The sequence below is a fragment of the Manacus candei genome, unplaced genomic scaffold (assembly GCF_025592945.1).
Source record: "Manacus candei isolate 608988 ecotype Guabito, Panama unplaced genomic scaffold, ASM2559294v1 h1tg000057l, whole genome shotgun sequence".
Taxonomy (NCBI): Eukaryota; Metazoa; Chordata; class Aves; order Passeriformes; family Pipridae; genus Manacus; species Manacus candei.
In genome coordinates this window covers 1,554,038-1,580,040 of record NW_026138105.1, presented here as the reverse complement: position 1 = coordinate 1,580,040, position 26,003 = coordinate 1,554,038, and the positions used below count along the sequence as shown (strand labels likewise).

Genomic DNA, 26,003 nt, shown 5'->3' with positions numbered 1-26,003 from the left:
CAAGCTCGCTGGCAGAACAGCCCGGAATCCGGGGCAGCCCCTGCAGCAGGTGGGATATTGTTATACCCTGAGCCCGCTTGGTGGGTTTTCAAAGGGCTTAGGTACTTAGATTCCCTCTGGCAGCACACAGGAGAAAACAACAAAGTTCTCATGAGGCTGAATAACAAATTTTACTTGCAAACTTTAGAATGTTAAGGTAGAATAAGGTACTTGGCAAATTTTAAAGCAACATCCAGTTAAAGAAAGGCACTTCACAAAGCATTGACTTAGCAAGCTCCAACTCAACCAACTTTAAGTTATCCAGATTTCGATAAGAGGAAGCTAGGAGAAGAGAGAGGGAGAGAGAGAGAAAGGAAAATGAGAGCGAAAGATGACCAGTCACCGCCTTGGACTCAGTGAGGTCTCAGGTGCTGTCAGGTCCAAGGCAGTGGGACATGCCAGCACCACACCTGTGCCACTGCTTTTATCTGCTCTGGTCTCCCAGGGCCCTCCCCAGGTGCGGCTTTTGGGGTGCCAGTGGCTTGGTAACCATTTTGGGATTAGACCAGAGGCTCCAGTGGGTGGGATGTGGAGCACAGACCACCCCACCTACACAGAACTTGTCCTACTCCCCCCACCTTAGTTGCTGTTTTGAGCCAGTAATCATTTCTCCAATCTCCTACAGATATAAAAATGGTCCCCAGATATGGCTGGTCCAGTGGAATATGTGCAGGTAACACTGTTAACTGGGCAGCCCAAACAATCAGATGGTGTAAAGTCAGCAAAGGGAAGAAAAAAGTATAATCAACAGTACGTGAGGCTGCCATATGTCTGTGAGAAATCGATGCTGCCACGGAGCCAGAGGAGAAGTCTTCCAGTATAAATACAGCAGTAAGGATGTAGGAAAATATGGCTGAGTTTACCAGGGATTTAATTACTCCTCTGGAGGCTCTAGCTGTGTTTCTACACAGAAGAATTTCTAGAGCAAGCAGTTGCAGCAATATGAAGATGGCTCTGGCAGGAGATGGTCATGACGGATGGTGCAGGTTATCTAGCTGTTCAGGAAAATTGCACCTATTACTGCAGATGGCATAAAAGAAGTCACAAACAGAATGAAGTATGTGGTGGACTTCCTGGGCACCAGCTGAGTGTGCTAGGAAAAGTCTCTTGAGTACTGTCAGGAACAAAATTCTTTGTCCAAGATATTATAGGCTACTAATCACAGAAGAAAAAAAGTGGAAAAAGAACACATGTGTTCCCCAGCCACCTTAATTCCACACAAACATGTCTTGCTCTGGGAAGAAGCAGTCCCCATCACCCCAAACACTGTGCAACGCTGCACCCTTTGTGCCAGGACTAACTAACGCTGGTGTGGCTGAAGCCAGTCTGGCACAAAACAAATGGAAACAAAATGCCTTTTCCCTCTGAAAATCAGCCATAGCAATTTCCCTCTCTTTTATGTCCTTTGCTTTGGGAAACTTTAAATTACTCTTCCTTTTCAGCTTTTTTGCCATAAAAGATACCAGTTGGGAGAGTTTCAAGAAACCAGTTAATCTAGAGGTAACAACTCCTTACCCCACAATGAATCTTTACTCAGAAGAGGAGTAAGAGTCATTTCCTCTGTAAGCCCCAGAGGAACACTGGTTACTGTCTTTCTGATAAGATATTATGGAATAAAAAAAATACTTCTGCTAAGGAATTACAACTTCCATATACACTGGGGCTGATTAAGAGCTCAGCATCTACCAGGTTCTCTCGAAAACAGCATCCCATGAGGTTACAGACACAAAAGGAGTTTCACACAAGCATCACAAAGCTTATCTGCAGATAAGCTGCAGACAGTACCAGAATGACCACCTTCACCTTATCTGGAGAGTGTATCCCTTCTCTTAGGCTCCTCTGAAAAGACACCTGCTGGGCCCCATGGCAGGCAGGAATGTGATGCTTATTCTTGGGGTCACCCAAGAGACCAAGAAGTTGTCCATCTCTCCAAAGGGATTAAAAAGCTGTGCACACACAAGCCACCTTTCTCTGTGGGTTTTTATACACAAGGGATTGGTAAGTTCCTGAGTCTTAGGCTCACACCTTGCCTTTTTGCCTAAACCAGAGTCTACAGAGAAGCAGGGCATCTAATAACCCCTCTCTGCCGAGCTCTGACTGACCAAAGAACACGTCAGAGCACCAATTGCTCTGCATTAGATTGCTCAAAGATACTTTTGCTAAAGACTGGAAGATATTTCTCCTAGTTTTCCCCTGGCTATAGAAAGAGCAACAAGTCCCAGAGAGCCCTGGGATGCATCCTGCATAAACCTGCCCAGGGACACCATTTGCTGTCAGTGTGAGGAGGCCCATGAAGTGTGCAAAGCCTAGAGAGGCAGAGACACACATTCTGTAAATCCCATGCACTACTATGTTCATCATTTATAACATGAGAAGAATAAAAACTTAAGTAGGGCTTCAAAGCAAGGACTGTCAAATGCTTATATATCATCAGCTCTGATTTCATACTTGGTCTCTAGATTCAATTACAGTGCACACAGTAAACAGTATCACTCTGAAATTAATCTGATGTTTATCTTCCTGGTTCACTATTGCTCCAAATAGTGCCTCAGGGGAAACTCCTATGGCACTGCCCATAATGGGCACTGCTTGTTGCCCCTTCTTTAAAGCAAGCTGGGCAGCAGGAAAAAAGGCTGCTGGTTTGGGTGCTGAGCTGAGAATTACTTGACACTTCCTTGAGAGAGTAGAGACAACTGTCCTTACCACCAGCTGGGCTCAAACAGCTGGGAAAACTTCTGTAGGGGAGTTCACAGAGGAGTAAGAGACCTGCTAAGCAATGAGCCTGCAGCACAGTCAGCCTGGGAGCTCCTCTGCTCTCTCACCCAGGAGTAAGGCCTCCGAAGGGACCAGAGAGAGCCCAGTGCTGAGGGGAGCCAGGAAGCCACTGAACATTGCTGAACTGAGATTAAATCACACAGAAAGATCAAACCTACACAGCCTCAAAGGGCCAGACGGTGAATTTTTTTCCTAAACATTTTAAATCTAAATCTATTCATTTAGCAAATTTGATTTTTTTTCTCCTTTCCTGCAAACTTAAAGCTTTTTGAAGGAAAAGGTACAGGTGGTCCCCATCACTGCTTGCAAGCAGCTTTTTTTAGTTTGCTGAACCAGCTCTTCCCAATCCACTTGTTTGGGAGCTCTCCACAAAAACGGCTGTCACAGCCTCAGGATGTCATTTCAATCTGTTCAGAGGATATTCTGTAGGTAGATGCATGCACTTTTCTCTTCCCAAGGTCTTAGCAAGCTCAGTGTGATTGCCCTGGACTGAATCTGGGTAACTTATGATCACAGTATAAGATCTGACTCGCTCTACAGGACTATTTGCCACAACTTCAGGCAAGCACCCTGCTATGCCAACAGCAACACACCTTTTGGTTTGAGACATGGCAAAGGGGCACATTTGAGCAAAAGAGAATGCTATGTAGCAGAGAGACCTTGTAAAGCACATCTCCAAGTGCAGAGGTAAAGGGAAGGGTGGGATGTGGTTGATCTGGGGCTATTCTCTGCTCCAGCTGTGTTAAAGACTCCTTGTAAAAGCTCTGCAGACATGTCTGCCCAGGAAACAATCAAATTCCTCCCTCCACTCCTCCTGTTATTTAAAGAGACATACATGTCATTTCATAAGCTGACACAACAAAGCAGCATAAATATTCATAGCACTCAAAAGAGCTCTGTAGAAGACAGACTACAGGCAAAGCAAAAGGTTTGCCTGGAACGATCCCTGTATAAATCATACATTTTTTCTATAAATGTCCCTGTACCACCTGTTTTGTAAGTATTCCTCTTGCCTCTATTTATATATTACTATAAATACACTCAAATCCCCCAGCTGAAACCATCCATCCCTTTCCAAAGGTTTCCTGAAGGCTGGTGTAGACTCTATCCTCTTTGAAAATCAGTAAGACAAGAATCCAGGTGAGATGTGGTGAATCATTAAGCATGGAGATTAGAATCAGGGTAGAAGACAGAAGGCTACAAAAAACCAAGGCTGGTGAGCCTCAGAAAGGAAGCAGCTACCTATAAATAAGACCTGAAATCCATGTTTGTGTGCTTACTCCAAGATAAGGCTGCTCTCAATTTACACAGTTTCAGAATACAAAGGAAGAAGTTGCAGTAAAGTGAGTTCAGTAAGTCAAGAGCACGAGTCCTACAGACCTGAGCATGAAACCACATCATCTGCAGGGACCAAGGCTCCAGGTCCTGGTCACTGAGGCTCTGGCACAACTGCTTCCCCCAGGGTTGGGAACTGCAAGAGCTGCATCTTGACTTCAGCTGTTTTCTTATGGGGCTGCAATCTCTCCACACTGCTAAGGAACTCAGTGCAACAAAACCTTGCATTCAGAGGCTAAAAATTCTTGTTTGTTCATCTCAACTTGAATACAGCTTCTAATTTGTTACCTCCATAGCCTGTTATACTCCTGCTTTGTATGTTAACCACACTGGGGCAAAATCACACCGATCAGTGATCAAGCTATGCTACCAAAAACATGCACTCCCTCGGTGGGCAGCCCAGCACAGGCCATCTGAAGCAGGTCCTCTCTAGGGACTGATGGCACTTACAGCCATGACAATCCAAGTTATGTTCCTGAGAACCACCCTCCGACACAGCCGCCCACTTCTAAGGAGATGGAAAGCAGAAATGCTGCTCCTGGCATGCAAAGGAAGATGGGAACAAACCCAGGATTTGCAGCCCATGCCAGAACTCAAATACTCTACCCACAGCCTGCACGTTTGCTGCTCAGGCATTTCTCCAGCCGTGTGTGCTGTGCAGCTCTCTACAGCAACTTTCTCTTTCTTCATAGGGGGATTCCCACTTTCTGTGCCTTCCAAGCTTTGCTCTCACACACAGGAAGACCAGCTGCTTGCCAGGGCTCCTGAGCCTGGTTGGGCAGACTGCAGCCTTGGCACAAAGATCTCACCTAAGTTTCATTTATGGGCCTTGAGACCCTTGGGCATTCCTGTTGTGTTGCTCCTCAGCCCTCTGCAAGCCTCTGGGCAGCAGTGTGCTTCCCAAAACCTGCACAGGCTACTCTGTTTTCTACACTAAAATGCTAGCTGACATTGTAAACTTCCAGCAAAACAGGCAAAAGATCCAAATTCCCTTTAAAAATATTTTCCTAGGTTACTCACTTTGCGTTCCAGCTCATATATTTCTGAGAATGCATCACATGGCATTCCATCTCCAAGACAAACCGCATGCCTGCAGAGGAACTCTGTTCTGCTTCACTGGTGCAGTGCCAGCTCCCGCACTTGAGCAACAGCAGCTTCCTAACCCACCATGCTTTTACCTCCCTGAAATCTGGGCTACACCTAGGACAGAAATGCCAGCTGGTAAATATAATTTCTAAGGAGCTTAAACAAGACCTACATCTAACAATGGCTTTGTAAAGAAAAGGTCCGTGCCCAGCTTAATTCTGGAGGAGTCCAATTCTAACTAAAATCAGCATCACATTGCCACAGCGAGCAGGACTCCATCCCTGCTGACCATCTGAATTAACAGGCAACAACTACAGGGCCGATTAGGCAAGAATACTGCAAAAGTCTTCAAATTGTTTTGCATTACCTTGACCAGTACCCATGAGAACACTGACCCACGTACTGCCCTGTACAGGACAGTCCCAGAAGTTTTAGAGATGGGACACCCAGCATATAAACCGGCACAAGAAATTTCTCCGATGAAAATGATGCAAACTACTGTCTTTGAAAGAGCCTTTTCTGGTCATGGCTCTTTCAAACAGCCTTGCAGCATTTCCCTGAATAAGCTGCTCCACCAAAAGCAAATGAAATAAGCAGTGGCTGCTACCATCAGTCATGTGATTCACATGATGTCCCATGTTCCCTTCATGTCCACTGGCATCACCCTAAAGCAGCACTCACATTACCCAGCGTCAGAGTTTGCACAGCTCAAACTAAAACCACAGACCATTTTTACCAGTTTCATGGCAAAGGACATGTTCAAATGAATCTGTTCAAGGACTCTTTCATCTCTACTGAGCCACCTGCTTCCACTACCCCTGCAGTTCAGGAGGTCCCAGCAGGCACGGCCGAGGGCTTTCGAAGGTTTTGGTTGGATGTTTGTCCAAACCAAAACATCTGTAGCTCTTCATCAGCTCTGTAACCATCACAGCATCCACTGCAGCTTCTCCCCATGCCATCTCCTCTCTGTCCCTCTCTCCCCACCTTCGAGCTCTCACCTGCAGAGGCACTCATCACTCTGTACCTGACCTCACTTGCTCCCCAGCACTCACTCTCCGGGAAATGCTCTCTTCAACAGCAACCTACTCTTAAGCAGCTTATGCTGAAATTTGACTGCTTTCCACCAGACCCTTCACTTTCCTCTGCAGTTTGACTTTCAAGCTTGTTTCTGCTTCATTTCAGCCATGCTTCCTACTGACAGTGCGATTTTACATTTTAAGTGAAAAAAATTAACCAAATGTGAATACATACTGCACTGAGCAAAGCAAAGTGTTCCAGGGCAGAGTGGGTTGGAAATCCGTTTAAATGAGATTTTAACAATAATTTTTATCATGAAACAGCACATTTCAATTTACTGAAATTTAATGTTGATTTTGCATTTTATTTATCTTATTGAAAAAGTTGCATTTTCACTGGTTACCAAACGTTAAACTGCAGTGATCCAAGACCAAGTTGGACGGGCTTGGGGTAACCTGATCTAGTGGAAGGTGTCGCTGCCAATGGCAGGGGGTCAGAACTGGATGATTTTTAAGGTCCCTTCCAACCCAAACCATTCCATAATATAATCATTACGCTCAACTGAGCCTTCTTGCTGCGTGGGAGGAACCATCATTTAAGTTATTGTATAGCTAAACAAGCAATTAGTCAGACCTCGGTTTTTGTATTTTGTAATGCAATTTTGACTGACATTTTTAGTTCATTTGTGTGAGGTGCTACTGGGATGGAAGAAGAATACTGAGATCAAATGCATAAGAAAAAAAAATTTGTACAGCAACTTTCATTTAATTTTTTTGTGCTCACTCATATATATAAATTGTACAACCTAAATCCAATGTCATAACATATTCACCAGTGAAGAAATAGCATCCAGTAGTTTTGGTCACATCTCTTGGCATGTGCAGTGTAATGTAGTGCAGTCTGGATAAACCAAACTTAAAAATCATCACAGACATGTGAAAAGCTCAAGAAGAACAAACAGTTCTGCTCCTCAGCAGCTAAGAAGACACAAATGCTTCTGGGTTCAGCTCATTCAGGTAATGAACAGCCTTTCACTGTGCTCTGTATGTTATACATCTAAACAACTTCTAGCTTCACAGAGCAAACCCAAACTGTTCTTACTTCATTCAAACTTGAATAAATGGATTTTGGCCATCAGAAAGTAGCATACTTGCAGGCAAAAGCTGATCAAACATTTCAGCATCTCCAGTTCCAAGTTATACACCCTGGTGGACAAGGGAGAGACCTTAAGTTTTATCACAGCAAATATATATTGTTTAGTATTAAATAATGATGGGTATTGAATATAAGAATATCAATGTACACAGAAGACAGATGTAAGTCTCAGGATGCAGTTTCATCTGCTCTAGCTACAAACTGCTTGCAAAAGGGGCATTCAAGGGACTGATATAAATTTTAAGAACACATATACATTGTATGAAAAACAAATTGCTAAAATAAGATTTTTATTATATGGGTTTTGCTCCTTCCTCCTCAATAATGAAATTTTCCCCTTATGCATGCAGCACTGCTCCTTGAGCTTCAGTGAACAAGCCCTTTCAGTTTGGCCCACCCTGTGCCATCTGAAGGACAGTCTGAAGTATCAGTGCCATTACTTCAAACCCACTGCAACTGCTGTACAGCTGTCCCATCATTTCCAGTCTGTGAATTCACTTCCAAGTAGAAACCATCCTTGTGTCAAGCTGAATTATATGCCTGTCCTGAGGCAGCTGGCCAGAAGAAACAACTCTGGTTAGCACAGTTAAAACCAGTAACAGATACAGGACAACTCAGAATCAATTCGTGAGGAAATTTCATTATTCGTTTAATACAATTGTGGGTTGCTGCCAAAAGGGTGCTCCTGTTCTCCTCCCCTGTGCCAGCCAGAACTTCCTTCCTTTCCTTCCCTTGCACCAGGCCAATGATTATGCAATAATCTGGCAAATCAGATCTGCTTACTCCCTCTCTCAAGTATTTTTGCAAGACTAGCTTTCACTTGGATCAGTGAACTGACTGATGAAAAGGCTCCTTCAGTTCCTTTTTTCTAAATCTGCCAACTACAAAGACCTTGATTTGAGGTTTGATTGTAGGAAACCAGGTGTTTGGGCAGCGTTAGCTCTTCAGCTGAATCAGAGAGCAGATGCTGTACATGCTCACTATGCTGCCAGAGGATATGTGGGGTCTGCACTTAGCCTCTAATCCATTTAGATAGAGTGGATACAGAACAGAACTATGAGTTGCCTTGTTGTAAGGTATTATTTCAGGACATAGAGGAACTAAAGTTTCACCTGACAGCCTCTGAAAAGGAACATCAGACCCTTCAGCTCTCTACTCTGCTCTGTCCCCTTGCAGGCAGAACCCAATCCCTGCCCCAGGCAATGTCTGGAATGCTTGGCTGTAACATGAGCAGACTTAATGCAGACTGTTTGCCAGGCTACCTTTCTGCTGCTTTAGTGAGCTGAAGGAGCCTATCAGACAATCACATGAACATCAGAACAAGCTCATGTCATGAGGACCAGACACGTAACGAGCTCTGGAGTCATCTCCAACTCCTGCAGTCTAAGCTGAGGATCATGTACATCAGAGTAGGCAAATATACAAATAAAGCAGTTAACTCACTACAGTCTTCATGGTGCTCCCTGGATACAGGTAAGCAGGGCTGTAGCTGTAAATGAACACCTAAGTATGCATCAGCATGGGCATTCATGTTATAAGTTCCTGAAATGGATAGAAGCCTTTTGATAAAACAGGTCATAATGTCTTATTTCAGAGAGGGTAAAAACATCCCTGGAAGTGTCCAAGGCCAGGATGGACAGGGCTTAGAGCAACCTGGTGCAGTGGAAGGTGTCCCTGTCTGTGGCAGGGGGGTTGGAATGAGATATTTGAGGTCCCTTCCAACAGAAACCAGTCTGTGATTCTGTGATGCAGCAATGAACCACATTTTCTTTCAGCCACTGTGAGCACCCCCCCTTAGGAGTTTCAGGAGCAGTTTGCAAACACCTGCATGAATACAGGAGAGAGACAGGATGGAAAACACCAGCTGCTTAAGCACTACATCATTCATAAGAATGACTTCTGTCTAATGTCAGTTATAAAACTATATATAAGGTAGATATGTAAAATACCATTGGAAGGCAGTTGATGTTTTCCATAGAATTAGGAATGCCTTTCTGTAACTAGCTGGAGGTCAAAGGAGGATGGCACTCTGTACCAAATATGCTTCCCCAGATTTTAAGTTTGTCAGATAAGGTCCCAGGAGGAATCTCTGATCTACTTACCAGGTTCCATGCGCACCCAAACCCAGTTTGCTCTCCACAGATTCCAGTGGTTATTCTTGGTTGCTTGTGAGTTCAGATCTTCCTGCAAAAGCTCTGGCCATTACTGCCTGAGATATCCCAACGTCCAAAAGACACATCCTCTTAAAGGTGCCTCGTTCCCTGGTGAGATCCTGTCCCTCCAAACCCAAACCCTGTTGGCATTTTATGCAGGAAAGAACATCTGCTTTCCTTTTGCTCCATCCTTCGTTCCTTCCCTTTCCTCATTCATCCCCACATTGATTCACGTTAGAGTGGTCAAAATCAGAAGCCAAAGCTATCTAATGTGTGAACTGGACTGGGCAAACAACTTATATCAGGAAAAGAACAGTTTTTAGAAAGGTAGGTTGAATCTGCATAGCTTTTGCTTATTATCAGTTAGAAGTAATAATTTCTTTTTTCCTCACCCAAACTTCCTTACTACAAACCAAAGTCCCTGGTTTAGATCAACTCAGAGCTTCATTGTCATTAAGAAATCATAGTGTATGTTAAGGTGGTTCCTATTAAGTGAAATTCAGTTTCATATACCTGGGATGCTGCAAAAACATTCACAAGCTTAAGACAGCTTCACATCACATATCTCACAATGGTAACCCATGATCCCACAGACACTCCAGCCAGGACATGCAGTTATTGTAAACAGACCCCTGAGGATGTCAAAACATAAAGGTATTACTTCTTTTAAAACTAACTGAAGATCTCAATACAAGTGATCTAGTTCTAATACTCTAGTTCTGAATGAAGTTAAGCCACCACATGGGTTTCATGTTTAACCCCTCCTTGTTTAGAAAGACTGGGTTACAGCAAATTAATTCCTGATTTCATTCCACAGAAACCAGCATGAGACAAGAACACACCACATCAAAGCAACAGTGAGGGAACAAGCTGATTACACCAAAGTCTAAAACTAATTTCTCGAGTAAGAATTACTAAGAGGAAGTTTCTCAGAAGCCTGTTGACAGCCTCTTCCGTGGGTGAGGATGGCACGGCAGGAACACGGCAGGGACCCGAACACAACTGCAGAGCCACAGAGGCTGGAAGGGATTTCTGAGGAGAGATTACTCCTTTGCAAGCAGGAGTAATTTCAAAGCTGGATCCAGTTGCTCAGGGCCTTACGGATTTTCAAATCTCTGTGGATGTAGATTCTAGCATTACACACCACTCTCACTGCTAAAATAGTTTCCTTTAATCCAATGCAAATTTCCCTTGCTGCAAGTGGAAGGCAGATGAATAAACAATGAGATTTTTAACCTTAAAGTAAAAAGAAAAATTAATATCCATAAGTAGGTGTGGCTGCTACAGCCACACATCAGAATTATTTAAAAATTCCCTTTCTAAAACTGTTTAATAATGAATAAGGAGTCAAGTCAGACTTCACAGTAAACCATAGATGAAGCAGAAATTCATCTGGTAGATTTTTCAGGGCAGATGTTAATATGTCAAAATAACAGGCTTAATATTAAATTGATTGCCAACTCTGAAAAATGTTCACTACTTTCCAGAAAAAAAAACACATGAAGAACTGCTCAGGATCTAAGCAGTGCAAGATCCAGCCTCAGAGAGTTCAAGAGCAAATGCCTAGGATGTGGTATACCTGATAATTGCCTATACATCTACATGTACCTCAGACAGGGTCTATCTCTCTCAGGTCCTGCAGAAGCTTCTTGCCCAGTGCACTGAAACACTGCTGTTCCTTGTGAACAGAGGGTATTTACTCTCAGGCTTTGTGCTGCAGAAAAAACAGTAAGGCAGCCTCACCCATGAAATCGAGCTTAGTGCCTCCCTCCTTCCCTGACAGTCACAAAAACAATCAAGAGCTTGACCTATTACACCCAGAGTACTTTCATCCCAATGTCACAAAACAAAAATACACAATATAAAGTAACACTCTGCAGGCTATATTGAAGACTGACTCCTTCTGACAGCCCATTTGCACAGCTCTGAGCAGCCACAACTTCCCAGAAGTTCGCATGTGCTGTCCAGAGAAGGACCTTCCCAACACAAGGCTCTTGGCAAATGGGAAGGGTTAGAACACCAGTCCTGACCCTACAAAAAGCCTCTTGACAATACCTTCTCCAAAGACAGGCTAGCTTGCCAACACTCACCCCAAGAGAAATTATCAAATATTTTTACTTGGTTTAGTATTTCCTTTTTGTAACATTACCTGCACATTTCTCCTATATTAACCTTTAGGCAAAATTAAGTTTAAAGACACTGTTGATGCAAGCATCTTGGCAATAAAATGAGAGCCCTGGTTACTTCTGGATTGATTTTATTCCTCCAACTTTACTCTTTTTCCCCTCCCTCTCCAAGCCTCATTGCCATATCCTTTTGGAAAACGGCAGATACACGACCTACCTCATGTCCAGCACTGCAATGTTATAGCTATGATATCTAAAAAAACCCTCAGAATATATTTAAAATGTTCTGAAGAAGGATAGTCGTACCATAAGATGTAATTAAGACAGTATTAGTCAGGTGAATTGTGGTACTATCAGGTGCCAAACCCAATGGAAAAGACTATCATATTAGTTTAAGCCACCATCAGGGAACCAAAGCGTGGATTCTCTTTCGAGCCTCTCCCACAGCAATGTCAGCTAATGAATTTTAGCTGACTTGTGCTCTGCTCTGTGAGTGCTCTCAGATCTCTCCACACCCAGTGATCTGTGAAAACTCAGTAATCCAATTACCCTGGATCAGAATAACACTTTAAAAGTAAAACGATAATAACCCACCTTACCCAGAACATTTCCTCACCACCTCCAGAGCCCAGTCCAGTCTCGGGCACAGCCATGCCCGAGCAAGGCCCTCAGCAGAACCCACCACTCCTCTCCTTCAAACTCCGAGCATCTCAAAGATTTGCAGATTGAGGTCACAGCTTTTATTTAATGAGCTGGAAATAATGACACGCTTCTGTGACCAGTGGCCATTCTGCAGGTCAGAAGCAGATGTTAAACACAACCCCAAAGCATAATTCTTCTGAGCTGTCTATGAGTCTAAGTTAGCGATGTCTCTCTTTACAGTTCAGTAAATAAATGTTTAGCAAGGTGCTCTGAACTGGCCTAAAATGGCAAGAAATTAATTCTGTCAATAAATATGCAAACACAACAAAGCACAGGTAATAAACCACAAATAAATAGTACTCATACACTAGAACCATGTCTGGTTTCCATGAAGGCAAAACCTGCTGCTGTTTTGGAGCAATCCCAAATTGGTTTTTTATTGTTTTATTCCTGTAGTAGATGAAGCTGGATGTCCTACCACAGCATAAGAAAATGCCACCATCCCAACTCATGGTCACAGAGCGTACATTAGCTCTTGCTGCCACGAAGTTTTAATACTCCAATCACAACCTCAGAACACCAGACACAAGGCCAGGCTGTTTGTTCTGAGCTGCAGGAACCGTACTTGACTTTACCAGGTATTTCCACTAAAACCCTCTGTTGAGAAGTTGCACTGATTTTCCCAATGAAAAGTGATCAGAGGGGCTGTTTTAGACAGCCAGGCTGCATATCCCTACTCCACCATTTGAAAGGATTTCTCTTGTGAGCAGAGCTCTAGAGTTAAGCTTTCAAAGCCCTACGAACAGCGTTCTGATGAAGTGTTAACTGCAGAATAAATCAGCTTAAATCCAGGGAATTGTTCCAACAGATTAAAAACTCTGTGCCAAAGAGAAAGGAGGAGGTCATGCTCCCACTTTAGAAATATCTTACTTTATTTTGAGCCTGCCACCCACTATTTCCATTTGGTGGTCTTAGTCCTTTTCTCAAAAGAGATAGTGAAAAATGGGTTCACATATGCTCCGTGCTGCTAAGGCTCCGTGCTTCCCTCACACCCTCTTCAAAGACCTCTTTTTGAAACTGAAGAGTTTTGATCAATTTATCATTCTTTACAAGGAAGCCACTCCACACCTCTGATCATTCCCATCAACCTTGTCAGGATGTCTCCCAGTTTCACTGGGCTTTGAGAGCGATGGGACCACTGCTCCTGCAGCATTCACACCATGGCTGCACTGGGACTTTACACACCAGCAGGTTGCCTAGTTTGATCACTATTATTTTTCCACAAGTATCTAATCTTCAATTTGCTTTTCCAAACACTGAGATAATATTTTGGTAGAACTGCCTGTTATAACCCCCAGTTCCCACCCTGTCTGGAAAAGCTAATTCAGAGTTCACTGCTGTACACATACAGTGGGGGCTGTTCTCCAGCTGCATTACTTCACTATGCTGAATTTAAAATGCTACTTTATCACTCAGTGTCATAGGATTTTTCCATGTTTCCTCAAAGGTAACTCTTCCCTTTACTATAACAATGTATGTTTGCTGATAAAAATAAATTTGTCACCTCTCTTCCATTTATTTTTATAACTCTGACTTCTCTGTGCTTTTGGCTTCCACATCATTCTCTGGCAATGGCTAATATTGTGAAAACACTGTATAAAATAAACCTTCCATCTGTCTGATTTATAGCTAAATTGTTATTGGACGTCCCAATAGTCCTCATGGTCTCAGAAATGCCAGATATTCTTCACTCACCTTCTGTGCCAGTCCTCCTTTCATAAAGCTTTATTACTTCCTTTTGTCCTCCCAGTGGCTCCTTTCCGAGATGCAAAATCCTAAACTGTTTAATGTCTCCTCCTCTCTCCTCATTCCACGCCTTTGCTCTCTCTTGTCACCTCTCTCTAGTTCTCTTATACTCAAAGAACTTGCCAGATTACACTGATAATGAGCTCCAGTGTAGATTACTCCTATGATTTTACTGCTCTGTAGGACTATTTTTCATGCTTCCTCAAGTTGATATATCATAGTTTCTCTTTAGAAATGTGCCTTAATGCTGCCACATATCTTCATAAATGTGCAGGCAACCTTCTACACAACACCCTGTTTCCCCCTCTACTCCCAGAGTTGGGAACTTCATTAAAAAAAAATTATTACATAATTTTAAATCTAAGTTGCTCATATGTTCCCCCTAGACCTCAAGTTGACCCCAACTTTTAATTTATCTTTTTTTTAATTAGTCCTTTTATGTACATTTGCTCCATTTATGTAAGAGCTACACAAGGTTTATGCCAGGGAGCTTCAAAGAGAAAAGCGTCCATCCCCTGCAGCAGGGATGGACACTCCTCTCCTTGCTCAAGGGCTTCTACCAAAGGAAGGGCTCAGAGGGAATCATCACAGGCTCAGGTGTTCATTTCTTTTCAAAACAATGTGTTGATCTGATTACGTTGCATAAGTTCATCCCGATGCCTTTTTAGGCTGTTCTCTCGGCTCCTTGTGTCGACATTATTCAGCACAGTGAAGTCAGAGGAGATCAGTTTCTGTGATCTGTCTGAACCTCCTCTCTAGCACAGGATAACAAATTTTTCTCCGTAATTCCTTCACCAAACCACACATGCTGGGAGTCCTTTTTCTTTTGGGATCTTTGAGTCAGCACGGAATAACTTTGCATTTTATGAAGGGACCAGCACTTTCCCTTGCAGCTCGATGCACTGGCACCAGATACACTCCGTTAAATATTCACCTCAGGTAGAATTTGAATGTTTTGGTTGTCCTTCAAATGAAACTGTAATCAGGGAAGAAACCAAAAAGAGGTAAGAGCTCCAAGGCTACTTCCCCTGCAATGCCTCTGCAGCTTGTTTGGAGTAAAATAGAGCCCTCCCTTCACCACCACTGCCCTGTGGGCAGGTTGAAAGCTGTTTTCTATTATTTATTATGAAATCACCAGTAATAAAAGTCATTGCTCTTCATCTAGCCACTGCATGAGAGAGAAAGACAGCACAGCACTGGCTCAATCAAGCTCCTTAACAGGCCAGTGGTGATGGCCATCACCACATTGTGCTAATGCAGGTGCTCAGAGGAAGAGTTGTCCGCTTGGAGATGTGACTGCTCATCCCTTAAAAATGAGAAGTATACAGGCATGCCAGTAAAATAAGGATGGAACTTTCTAATAGTGGCCCAGAAATCACTGCAGTCCTTGTCTGTTTGGCCAGACAAGAGAAAGAGATCCCCCTCCTGCTGCAACTGCACTCAGGAGCTCAGAAGAGCAGAGTCCCAAGCAGACCCTCTGAGGGCAGCACCCTGTCTCTCCCTGTACCTTTGATGCACACAGATGCTTGAACCCACAGGGAAGCAGTGACCAAGGGCATGGAACAAGTCCCTTGATTTATGGAAAGGTGAGCACCACTCTTGAAAGCTGAGGCCCCAGACTATGGAAAGCAACCTGGAATCACTGCTGCTCGGAAGACCTGGGGTTTTCTTTAAAACACAAAAGAAAATCTGAGTCTAGTGATTTATGATAGGATAAAAATACTTCAGACTTCACTAAAGGAAATGTTTCAAGATCAGGATTTAAACTCTCTGAGCCTTTCCTTATTGAAAGTTTTGACAATACAAAGATTGTATTTCCTCAAGTCATTTTTAGGCCAACAAGGTGACTGATGATGGTGTCTACAGAAGTGGATCATTTTAATGTGGAGACATGATAAAAATAGCAGCAGAAGTGCTGTATTTGCAATCAATCCATAGCCCAGAATGACATTTGAAGGCTAGAGATCTGAGAAAACATTAATATATCACATCAAAGGAATCAAAACTACAGAAAAGCAAGCTATCTGCATTGCAAGACTTCTTAGTTTAGGCAATTAATGCTCAAGTAGAGAATTAGGCCTTCTGGTGCAATGTGTTTCAGGTCATTTCAATCTTTTTCCCCAACAACTACTTCCTACCAATGAGAGAAAGTACAGAGATTGATATTCTGGAGACCTCCCTAAAGGGTTGAATAATACCTGCCTAAACATTTCTTATTTTATGAAAATTAAGTACTGACAGTATTTCTCCTGTCTTTATATAAAGTCCTAAATTCATATTCCTATTCTACTATGAATTTCTTCAAAGGTTACTATGCCACACAATGGACTTTATCTTATTTCTTATTTCTTCCTTTCTTCTGTTCTTAAAGACATCACAGGCTTCTCTGCTTGCTTTATTGCTTTCATTGTTAAGAAACTCCTGTCTTTAATAAAGAAGAATGAAACAATTAAAGTCAAGAGAGGAAAAGTAGTTATCTTTTGTAAGGCCCAAGGAAAAACCTCCATTATTTTTCTACTACTGACAACAAAAGATAATACAATGCTCAGTGAACGCCTCCTCCATCTGTCTGAGAAATCCTGTGCAACACCATTTCCACAGCTGGCTTTTGAGGGCTGCCTTGTGCTTGTTTTGCAACCCCAACAAAACATTTTTTAAACAAGGAAAAAAGAAGCTGAAGGCCGTTTTCGCAGCCCAGAGCAGGTCCTGAGGGCAGGGGAGCAGAGCAGCTCGGTGCCCACGCCCAGCACTGCCGTGTGTGCCGAGGTCTGTCAGTGCCACACGGGCACTCAGCTCACTGTCCCTTCCCGAAGGATCTGCTGCTCCGCCTCACAGCGCTGCACACACCCGACAGGAATTCTCCCTTCGGGATCACAGTTAAAAAAAAAAAAAAAAAAAAAGCAGATGACAGACTTATCAGAACTCTTTAGGGGTCACTGCACTGCCAAGAAAAACAATGTTCAGTGAGGAAATATCATTTTCTAACGCTTAAAGCCACCACCAAAAATGGAATGCATTCATGTGGAACAGGCACAGGACCCCCCTCCTGAGAAACCAACTGGTAAGCTCTGCAAATCGTTTTGAAGACATTTTTATACTGGTGTGAGTGGCAGCTTACGTATAATTTTAGTGGCCTAGAATTACCCTTGAAAACACTTTATTTAGGCAATTACTAGCAAGCATAACAATAAAAGCCATTTCTCATAGTGTAAGCTCAATCACTCTCCAAAGGGCCCGAGGGGTTCATTATACCAGTGAAGCTTCTGGAGTACACACATGACCAGGCAGCCCTGGCACTGACATGGTTGCTTCCCAGATTTCCAAGAATTGCTCAAATAGCCAAATACAGGACTGTCAGGCTACCTAAAATGTGGAAATCATTGCCAACATTCATATGCATTTACAAAGAATTCATGAAGACAACATGGAAGTACGTATCACACAAAATGTATCAATTAATATTCAACAGGAACAGGAAACAAAACAAACAAACAAAAAATCCAAACCAAACCCAAAACAGCAAAAACCCCACAATATTTGGTAAGAAGAGTGCAAGGAGTGTCCATCAGTGCCCTGGAATGATCATCTCTGGTCAGAGAGGGACCAGAAAGGTGGTATGACATTAAGGTTTGAAAAAACCTCTAAGATCATTGAGTCCAACAATTAAAAAACTAAATTGTAAAAAATCTTCCATTTACCACCCAAAGTATAGATATATCAGAAAGTAAGAATCTTTTTTTTGGAGGGAGACAGTTTTTTTTTATCCCTGCACCTCCATCTCCATGCGCTCCAGCATGCCACCACAGAAGTTCAGAAAAACCAGGATAGTGCCTAAGAAAATCACATCAGCAAGGGTCTCTAACTTGCCTGCAGGTCTGGGGTGGGAACTGAAACACTGGTTGAGAGACAGGGAGTGCTGCAGTACAATCACTTTTAAGGCAAGGAACACCTCTGAGTAACCATCACACATCTGAGATGGTTCCCTCTGTTAGAGCACAGCCTCAGCAAAATCAGGCAGCAGTTACTGTCACAAAGCACTCTGGTCTCAGATCCTTTGGCCACCTGCAATACATCCAGACAAGCACATATTCAAATACCATGAATAACCTCAGCTAAAGAACAACAAAATCAACCTGGCTTTAAGCCTTTTTTTAAAGAGTGTTCTCCAACTGCAAGCATCACACTTTGCAATTGCACATGAATAACCCTTTTGCATGTAGGAAACAGGAAAAATGCTGATGGTTTCTATGACTGACTACAGGAGCTGGACAGCCATAAACTCCAAGTCTACTTAAAATCAATTAAAAACACAGAAATTCAGTGCCCCAAAGGTACTGCACACTGCACTGCCCAGCCAGTGCAATGGTTCTGCTCAGTGCGGCCGAAAGAATATTTTAAATCTTCCCTCTCTTATGGCAAGACCCCTGTAAGGGAGCGTTCCCAGGCCGAGACACCCCTGGTCACTGCAGCACACAGCCCCCGTGGCTGCTCCTCCAGGGGGTGCAGGCCTTGGGGGTTTCCTTAGTGTGACACTGGGAAAAAACCCATTGAAACGACACTTAGGCAGAGACGACCTGAACTTCTTCATTGGCTCTTTGGTACGGACAAAGCTACGGGCCCCTCTGTGCTTTTGTACCCACACTGCTGGAAAAGTCCAGCCCTTTTGCAATTTAGACATTTGTGTGGAAATCTTGATGGTGACAGGGCGGTAACAGAACGGCAGTTGGGAGCCCTGCAGGACTCCATGCCGACTCCTGGCTACAATAACTCAATCCTGTGGCCCAGCAGTGTGCAGGAGTGCAGTGCCCAACACCACCAGGCCATGGTATGGCCAGGGAGACACTGCTACGACCTGGCACTGCAGGTCAGCACAGCTGAGGCCTCACCAAACAGACGTCCTGATTTTATAAACACCACCACAGCAGCAGCAGCTACAGCATTTGCATTATACAGGTCTTGCACTGTGTAAAATGCTGAAGAATAATATCCCTCCTCTTAAAGCAATGTCCTTGCTGGGAGCCAGCAGCCCTGTGGTCCCACAGCTCTGCTCCCAACTCCAGAGCACTCCCAGAGCCTGCCATGCCCCATGACCACCCTGTGCAGGGATGGAACCGAGGGGCCACTCACTGCCAGGTGACCTGGCAAACTACTTATTAGCCAAGTATGAATTGGCTGGAACGTTTGCTGGGTGTTCCATCCACCTACTCCTAGAAATAACAAAAAAAAAATTCTCTTATTGATTTGGGGTTTTTTAATAATGAATGTTTCTAATTAACTACTTAATCAGGAAAGAATAGTTTTGTTCTGTGGCTGAGCTAATCCATGTGAAAATTTTCACCAAGTCCTGTGCCTTTCTCTCCTTCAGCCCATGCATAAAGCCCAGTTGCATTGTAATATGAGAAAAAACCTTCCCTGACTTCTCTAAGACCATATGATATGTATTTGACAACCTTTTCACCCAAGCTAAAGGAAAAAAGAAGTTTAATTTCTAAAGAGGGCCATTTCTTTGATGAAAACCACGTTAGAATGAACTACATAAGCAAAACAGTAAATGTAGAGTTCTCATACAATGGCTAAAAATGCCTCTTTGCCAACTGAGCAGCATGTACTTGTTCAATACTCCCAACACTGTTATGTTAGTCCTCCACCAAGGCAGAGACAAGCCATGCAGCACCTGAACTGGCAGCACAGAAAAGCAGATTTAAACCACTCCTCAAGTCACATCTTCCTACCACCTTGAAAATAAAGCACAAATCCACATATAAGCCCTCGTTTTCTGAAAGAAAATACACCAATCCAAGCCACAAAACTATACCTTTACACCAATCAAGTTTTTCTTTCAGCCTATGCAAAGGTAGAAACACCTACACAAACCAAAAAAAACCCCAGACCTTGTTGGCTAAGTAATAAATTTCAAAACTATCACAGCCAAAAGAACCTAGCAAAAACATAAGCACCTAACTTCAGTTCTCCACACAAAGACAACCCAAAAAAACCCTCAGCAGAAAACTATTATGTGTGACAACAAAACCAGAGAATTCAGATACAAATTTTCAAGAATAGTCAATTTAGCAAATGGAAATTTCATTAAAGATCTTTATCCTCTGTATTTAGGAAGCTTAAATGTACACAGACCCCAAATAATTCTAGCATTTACAAAACACTGCAAGGGTATCAATCACAAAATTTGTGGATTTCCAGTTGCATATTTTTAAAATATTAATTTATTAGGAACAATTGCATGATAGAAGTCCACATATAGGATAAAAAATATTACTAGATCCCTATTAATTTACATAAATGCACTAAACCCCTCTCCTTATTCACTGTCTTTGTTTAAGGAATTCCAGATGTTAACCCAGGGTCACATGTCTTTCTGCCTCAGTCCAGGGAAAGTGTCCAAGAAGCAGTCACAAACCCTACTGAATTAGTACCTGGGTGTAATTCATACACCAAGTCATGCTAATCTAACTACAGCATCAAAATCATGCCAACTTGAAATGAAAAGTGTGTGCACAGACACTTAGACTGTCTCAGTCTAGACTACAGTTCAGCCTGTAAGGTCACAGTTTCAACCAGCAGCAGCAAGCACAGAAATACGCACTTATCTGACTGAATTGATTCTAATTAAATCCCCACGTTTGTACACTGCCAGTACAGCAACACTAACTCAGCGTTAATTTGTAATTTGCTGGGTTCATTTCCAGTCAGATCTGTTTGCACCCTGGGCTCTCACTGTGCCAGAGGGACCCCAGGACAGGCAGAGCCTCTCCGTGAGCAGCGCTGGAACTGCCGCACAGACACACCCAGACAGGGGCTGAACCTCGGAAACCCCGGGGGCAAGCCCAGGGCTGGACTAACAACCAGCTGAAAACAGAGCACAGAGGACAGGCATAAGTGGTCAGGGAGGGAGTCAGCCAGGAGCCTTTTGCAGTGCTCTGCTGCACACTGTATTCATAAACAGGCTGCAAAAAGGGGCAAGGAGTGGAGTGAAAGTCTCCTGAGGATATGAGCTGTTCTGAGAGCAAAGAGAAGGGCTGGCTGAAGATCCGCAAAAAAACCCTCTGAGAGTGAACCACAGGGAAATAAAATAACAGATGAAATTCAGTGCAAATAAAATAGCGGTCTGAAGATAAGTGGTCCTTATTTCACATATAGAGTGGTGTGCTCCAAACTGATCATTAATACTCAGAAAATCTTGCTGGAGTCACAACAGGCTGATTAAAGCATCAGCTCAAAGCCATTCAACATATGAAAAAATAAAGCTAATGTTAGGAAATTATTAGTAATAAAATCACCACATAAAGCTATAGAATGTCTGCAGCTTGAATGCTGGATGCAGTGCCTGCTCCTTCCTTTCCAAAGGACATAATGGAAGGGAAAATATTTTTTACAAGGAAACAAGGTTTGAAAACGTGAATGAGGAATAATCAATCAGGCTAGGGCTCTTCTGCCTGGAAACAGAGATTGCTGCAGTGACATAAGACAGAAACCTGTAAAATCATCAGCTGAACAGAGAAGGTAAATCAAGATCAGTTGTTCACTGTGTCTAAACAATACAACAGCTAAGAGATAGGAAATGAAGTCAGCAGTTGTCAAGTTCAAAAGAAAACAAGCAGAGGTAGTCAGCACCTACAAGATGATTCTGTGCTCTGGAAGGTCTCCCCTGGGACGTGGCAGTGCCACACATTCAAACAGATGTGAGACACATTCTAGTTCACAGAAAAATGCATTAAGCGTGAACAAAATAAAAGCAAACAACATCTAACTCTTGACATCCTACAGCTGAGGAGAGACAAGAGGGCCATCAGGCAAAGGTTTATATAACATATCCTGACCTTATGCTCTTCTCTTTTTGATCACTCTTAGGAAAGAACAGCAGACTAGATGGTTCCACCTGACTCTACGGCTGTTCTTACTCTGCAAAAATCAATTAGGTCTCTGGTACTCCTCAGCCCTTCTTTGAACTTATTCAGCTTGCTTACCGGGCAAAAGCTGATCTTCTGGGGACATGAGGACACAGAGGGGCTGGATTAGTGCTCTGATTATTTAGCAAACTAAAATGGATCAGGAAAACCTCCAGTAAATGCTGAAGGTGGTACGAGACAGAGCAAGAATAGGACCAGCCCTTTAGCATGCCAGCCAGTTTAAGATGTAACACACAGCTCCATGACTAAAATACAGAAGAAAAGGAAGCTGCAGATTGCCTATCTCCTCTGTTCAAACACACAGGTAAAAGTCACAATTCCAGCTCTGGGGGGGGGTGGAAAGTGTCAGTTTCACATTTTTAATCCATCTGGTAGTTAAAAGGAGAATCTGGTTTATACACGACTGAACAGTAAAGGTTACTTCAAAACTAAACATTGCATTCAAAACCTCTACTGTTTTTACACTATGTAAAATAAGGAACACCTCTTTGGGGAACTATGCCCACTTTAAACAGAGAAACACATCCAAGCCTGGGAAGGACAATAACCAAATGAAAACAGAGCCGTTCCTTCCATGCTTCCCACAGCACCAACTGGTTTACTATAACAAAGTGTGCTACATCAGTCACAGAAGACAAGAGGATATGACCACATAGAAAACAGTGAGTGATCAATAAGATCATTAAAAATCCAGTAAGTCCCATTTACAATTCAGAATTTACAAGCACAGAACTGAAGCCCAAGTGAGGTTATAGAAATCTCTCATCAACTCTGGTTTGCACAGTCACCCAGCCCTTTTCATGGCAGGACCAAATCAGAACTGCTCTGCTTAATAACTAACCTGACTGGACAGAACACTGAGAATTCCCAGGGAAAAGCAAATGCAGCGTTTTATTTTTCCTCCCAAACCACATTCACGTGAAAACGAGACCACTGAGAAGCACTGAAACACCTATCAGGAACATTGTCTTCAACATTACACGGGGAAACAGCGGCAAACCCCTCCTCTGCTCTCATGGAACCACTGTGGGTTAAACCAGGCCTTAATAATCCCAGCCACAAATAGCCTGAGCCAGCCCTGCGCAGTGCCCAGCACGGGCTTAGGCAGCACACACAGATTTACTTGTATCCAAGACACAGCTGACATGATGAGCACAAGATAAACCCTGCTCAGGGGGGGTTATGGTGTTAGCACTGCCTACGGAAACAAAACTGAGGGTTTGGCTTCACCATTTTCCAGGAAGCAATAGTGCTGGCAATCCAGTAGAGTTATTGTTTATGAGAATGACAATTAAGTAATTAAAAATTAAAATCCTTAGTCTCTTACATGTGAAAACCAACCCCCAAAAAATTAAAGATGAATTGCTTTCTCCTTTTTTATTTTTGTACTTAAACTATACTATGATTGCAATTTTTTGTGCTTCTTATTGAAATAGCTATATATTACTACTTTGCTATAATGTTTACCTTGAGCATACAACAGAGGAATGTTTAAGCAAAAATGTCCCAGTAATATCTTCAAGAAAATTTTCTAGTATATCTTTAAGGAACCAAAATACATGTCGTACGTAATAAGGCCTCTGAAATCTAAATGTACCACCACACTTACCAATGAAAAACACTGATGACTGTGTCATACATGAACGATGTGAAATATGAGCTGCAAACAGGAGCACTGGAGGGTTTCTGAAGGCGATCAGAGACCAGGAAAATGCAAATCAAACACGTTTGCTCATTTCAATTAATTTTTAACCTCAGATACAAGATGAGTAGCTAGGAATGTAATTACAGCCTCCAATAATGCTGCTTCCAGAAGTTGTGCAATTTTAATTGTATAGCATTGTTTAATTTTCACTGTGTAACATTTCCGCTTCTACACCTGCAAACATCTCAATACAAGCCAAATATAGCCCACACCAAGCTGCTGCCCTCAAGACAAGTTTCCATGCCTTGTGTGCCACACACAAGCTAAGTTTCAAAATTCCAAACAAATAAATGAAATTGGAACAATCACTGCCAGTCCTGAGCTCCCTCCACAATCCCCAGTCCAGTGGCCAACAATCCAGATGAATCCTAGCAATCTTCTTGCTCCTTCAGGGATCTACCCCCAATTCACTAAGAGAGGCATCTAGTAAGCTCTGCTCCCCCAGCCCAAGTAAATTATTACACTAGAAAACAACCACACTAATTTTAAACCTAGCTCTTCGACTTTACATCACCTTTTCGCTTTTCACCACAGACTGATCCACTGGTGCCAAACATGGTTTGACAGGCTCCAGAACTTGGAAGACTGTTGTTTCTACAGGTAAGGCAAGGCACAAGCTAAACCAATAAGCCCCCAAGTCCTCCTGAATACAGGAGACTCATGAGCATGCCTGGCACAGATAGCAGAAGCAGATTCTTTATAGAACCCAGGAATGGGTTGGGAGGAACCTTAAAGCTCAACCACTTCCAACTCCCTGCAGAGACACCCTCCACTAGACCAGGTTGCTCCAAGCCCTGCCCAACCTGTCCTTGAACACTTCCAGGAATGGGGCATTCTTCTCCGCTTGTAACCCCCATCTTCTCATCACCTCAGCATTCAAACACAAAAGCTCTTCTGGGTTTCCCAGATGCAATTTCCGCTGATCCTTACCAGATCTTTCCTATTCTCTGGAGCAAACACGAGTGTGACAAAGTCACACAAGTCCTGCTCCAAGCTGACAGCGATTCACATGCTGTGATCACACACGGGTTCCAGCCTCCTTTCAGGAGCACCCAAAGCACGGGGCAGACACCAGGCTCTCAGTCTCCGCGGGACCCCCTCGGCTCCAGCCCCTGCCGGGAGCCAGGACAGGCCTCACCTGCTCTGCAACACCCCCTGTTCCGGCAGCACCTCATAACCAGGGGCTGTGAGACAGCAGAACCATCTGATTTTGCTAAAATGTTTTAAATTGTAGCTTAATTGTAGCTCCTTGTGACTCACATTAAATACAAAATAGAAAAAAAAAGAGACATTAACCTAATGTGATGACTCTAATCAACAAATCTTTTACAAGCTATTCCTTTCCCATTCATGTTCCGACAAGACAGGGACGAAATAAAGAAAACCACCCCGTTTTCGTTGTCCAAACTAAATAATACAAACGAGAATTTCGAGATGTGAATACCAGGAAGGAAAGCTACAGATGAGAGCAAGTAGATGAGAGCAAGCAGAGCGCTATTTACATGAAGGGACCGCAATAAACCCGTACACTCCCGAGGCGTCTCTCCCGCTCCCCGGCGGAGCGACGAGAGGTCATTTCCCAGCGCGGGGTCAGCGGGTCTCTCCGCCGCCACCTCCCTCAGCGGGGCCCCGCCGTGACCCCCCGGCGGCCGCGGAGCCGGGCGCGCCGGGACACACGGTGCCCGCGGGCGCGGCTGCCGCTCAGCCCGGCCCGCCCGCCGCCGCCGCGCGGCACCTGCTGCCCGGGGGCGGCGGCGCGTCCCGGGGCCGGGGCGGGGCCGGGGCAGGGCCGGAGACGCGGGGCCCGCGGGGCCGGGCCGGGCAAGGCAGGAGCGCGGGGCCGGGGCAGACCCGCGGGGCCGGGCCGGGGCTCACCTGCACCGCGGGACCGCCGCTCTCCACCCGCCGCGACACCGCCCGCGCTGCGCCTGCGCGGGGCCGCCCTGCGCGGGGGGCGGCGCGGCAGAGAGCATGGCCCCGCCCCCCGCGGGACGGGGCGGGGCCGCGGGAGCGCCCCCCCCCCCCCCACATCCGTGAGGGAGCGCGGGCGGGGAGGGCACCACCGGCCGTGGGGGAACGCGGGCAGGGAGGGCACCACCGGCCGTGGGGGAACGCGGGCAGGGAGGGCACCACCGGCCGTGGGGGAACGCGGGCAGGGAGGGCACCACCGGCCGTGGGGGAACGCGGGCAGGGAGGGCACCACCGGCCGTGGGGGAACGCGGGCAGGGAGGGAGCG

The 26,003-nt window shown here is 44.2% G+C and overlaps 1 protein-coding gene across 2 annotated transcripts in view; it reads right to left on the bottom strand.

The window, feature by feature from the left end:
* The window catches only part of NDRG3 (NDRG family member 3), a 59,583-nt gene extending 33,843 nt beyond the window's left edge, over nt 1-25,740 (bottom strand). For both annotated transcript variants that reach the window (XM_051803322.1, XM_051803323.1), the window contains exon 1: nt 25,643-25,740. The gene's annotated coding sequence lies outside the window, so the exon portion shown is untranslated. The remainder of the gene's footprint in view (nt 1-25,642) is intronic.
* Nucleotides 25,741-26,003: the final 263 nt, after the last annotated feature.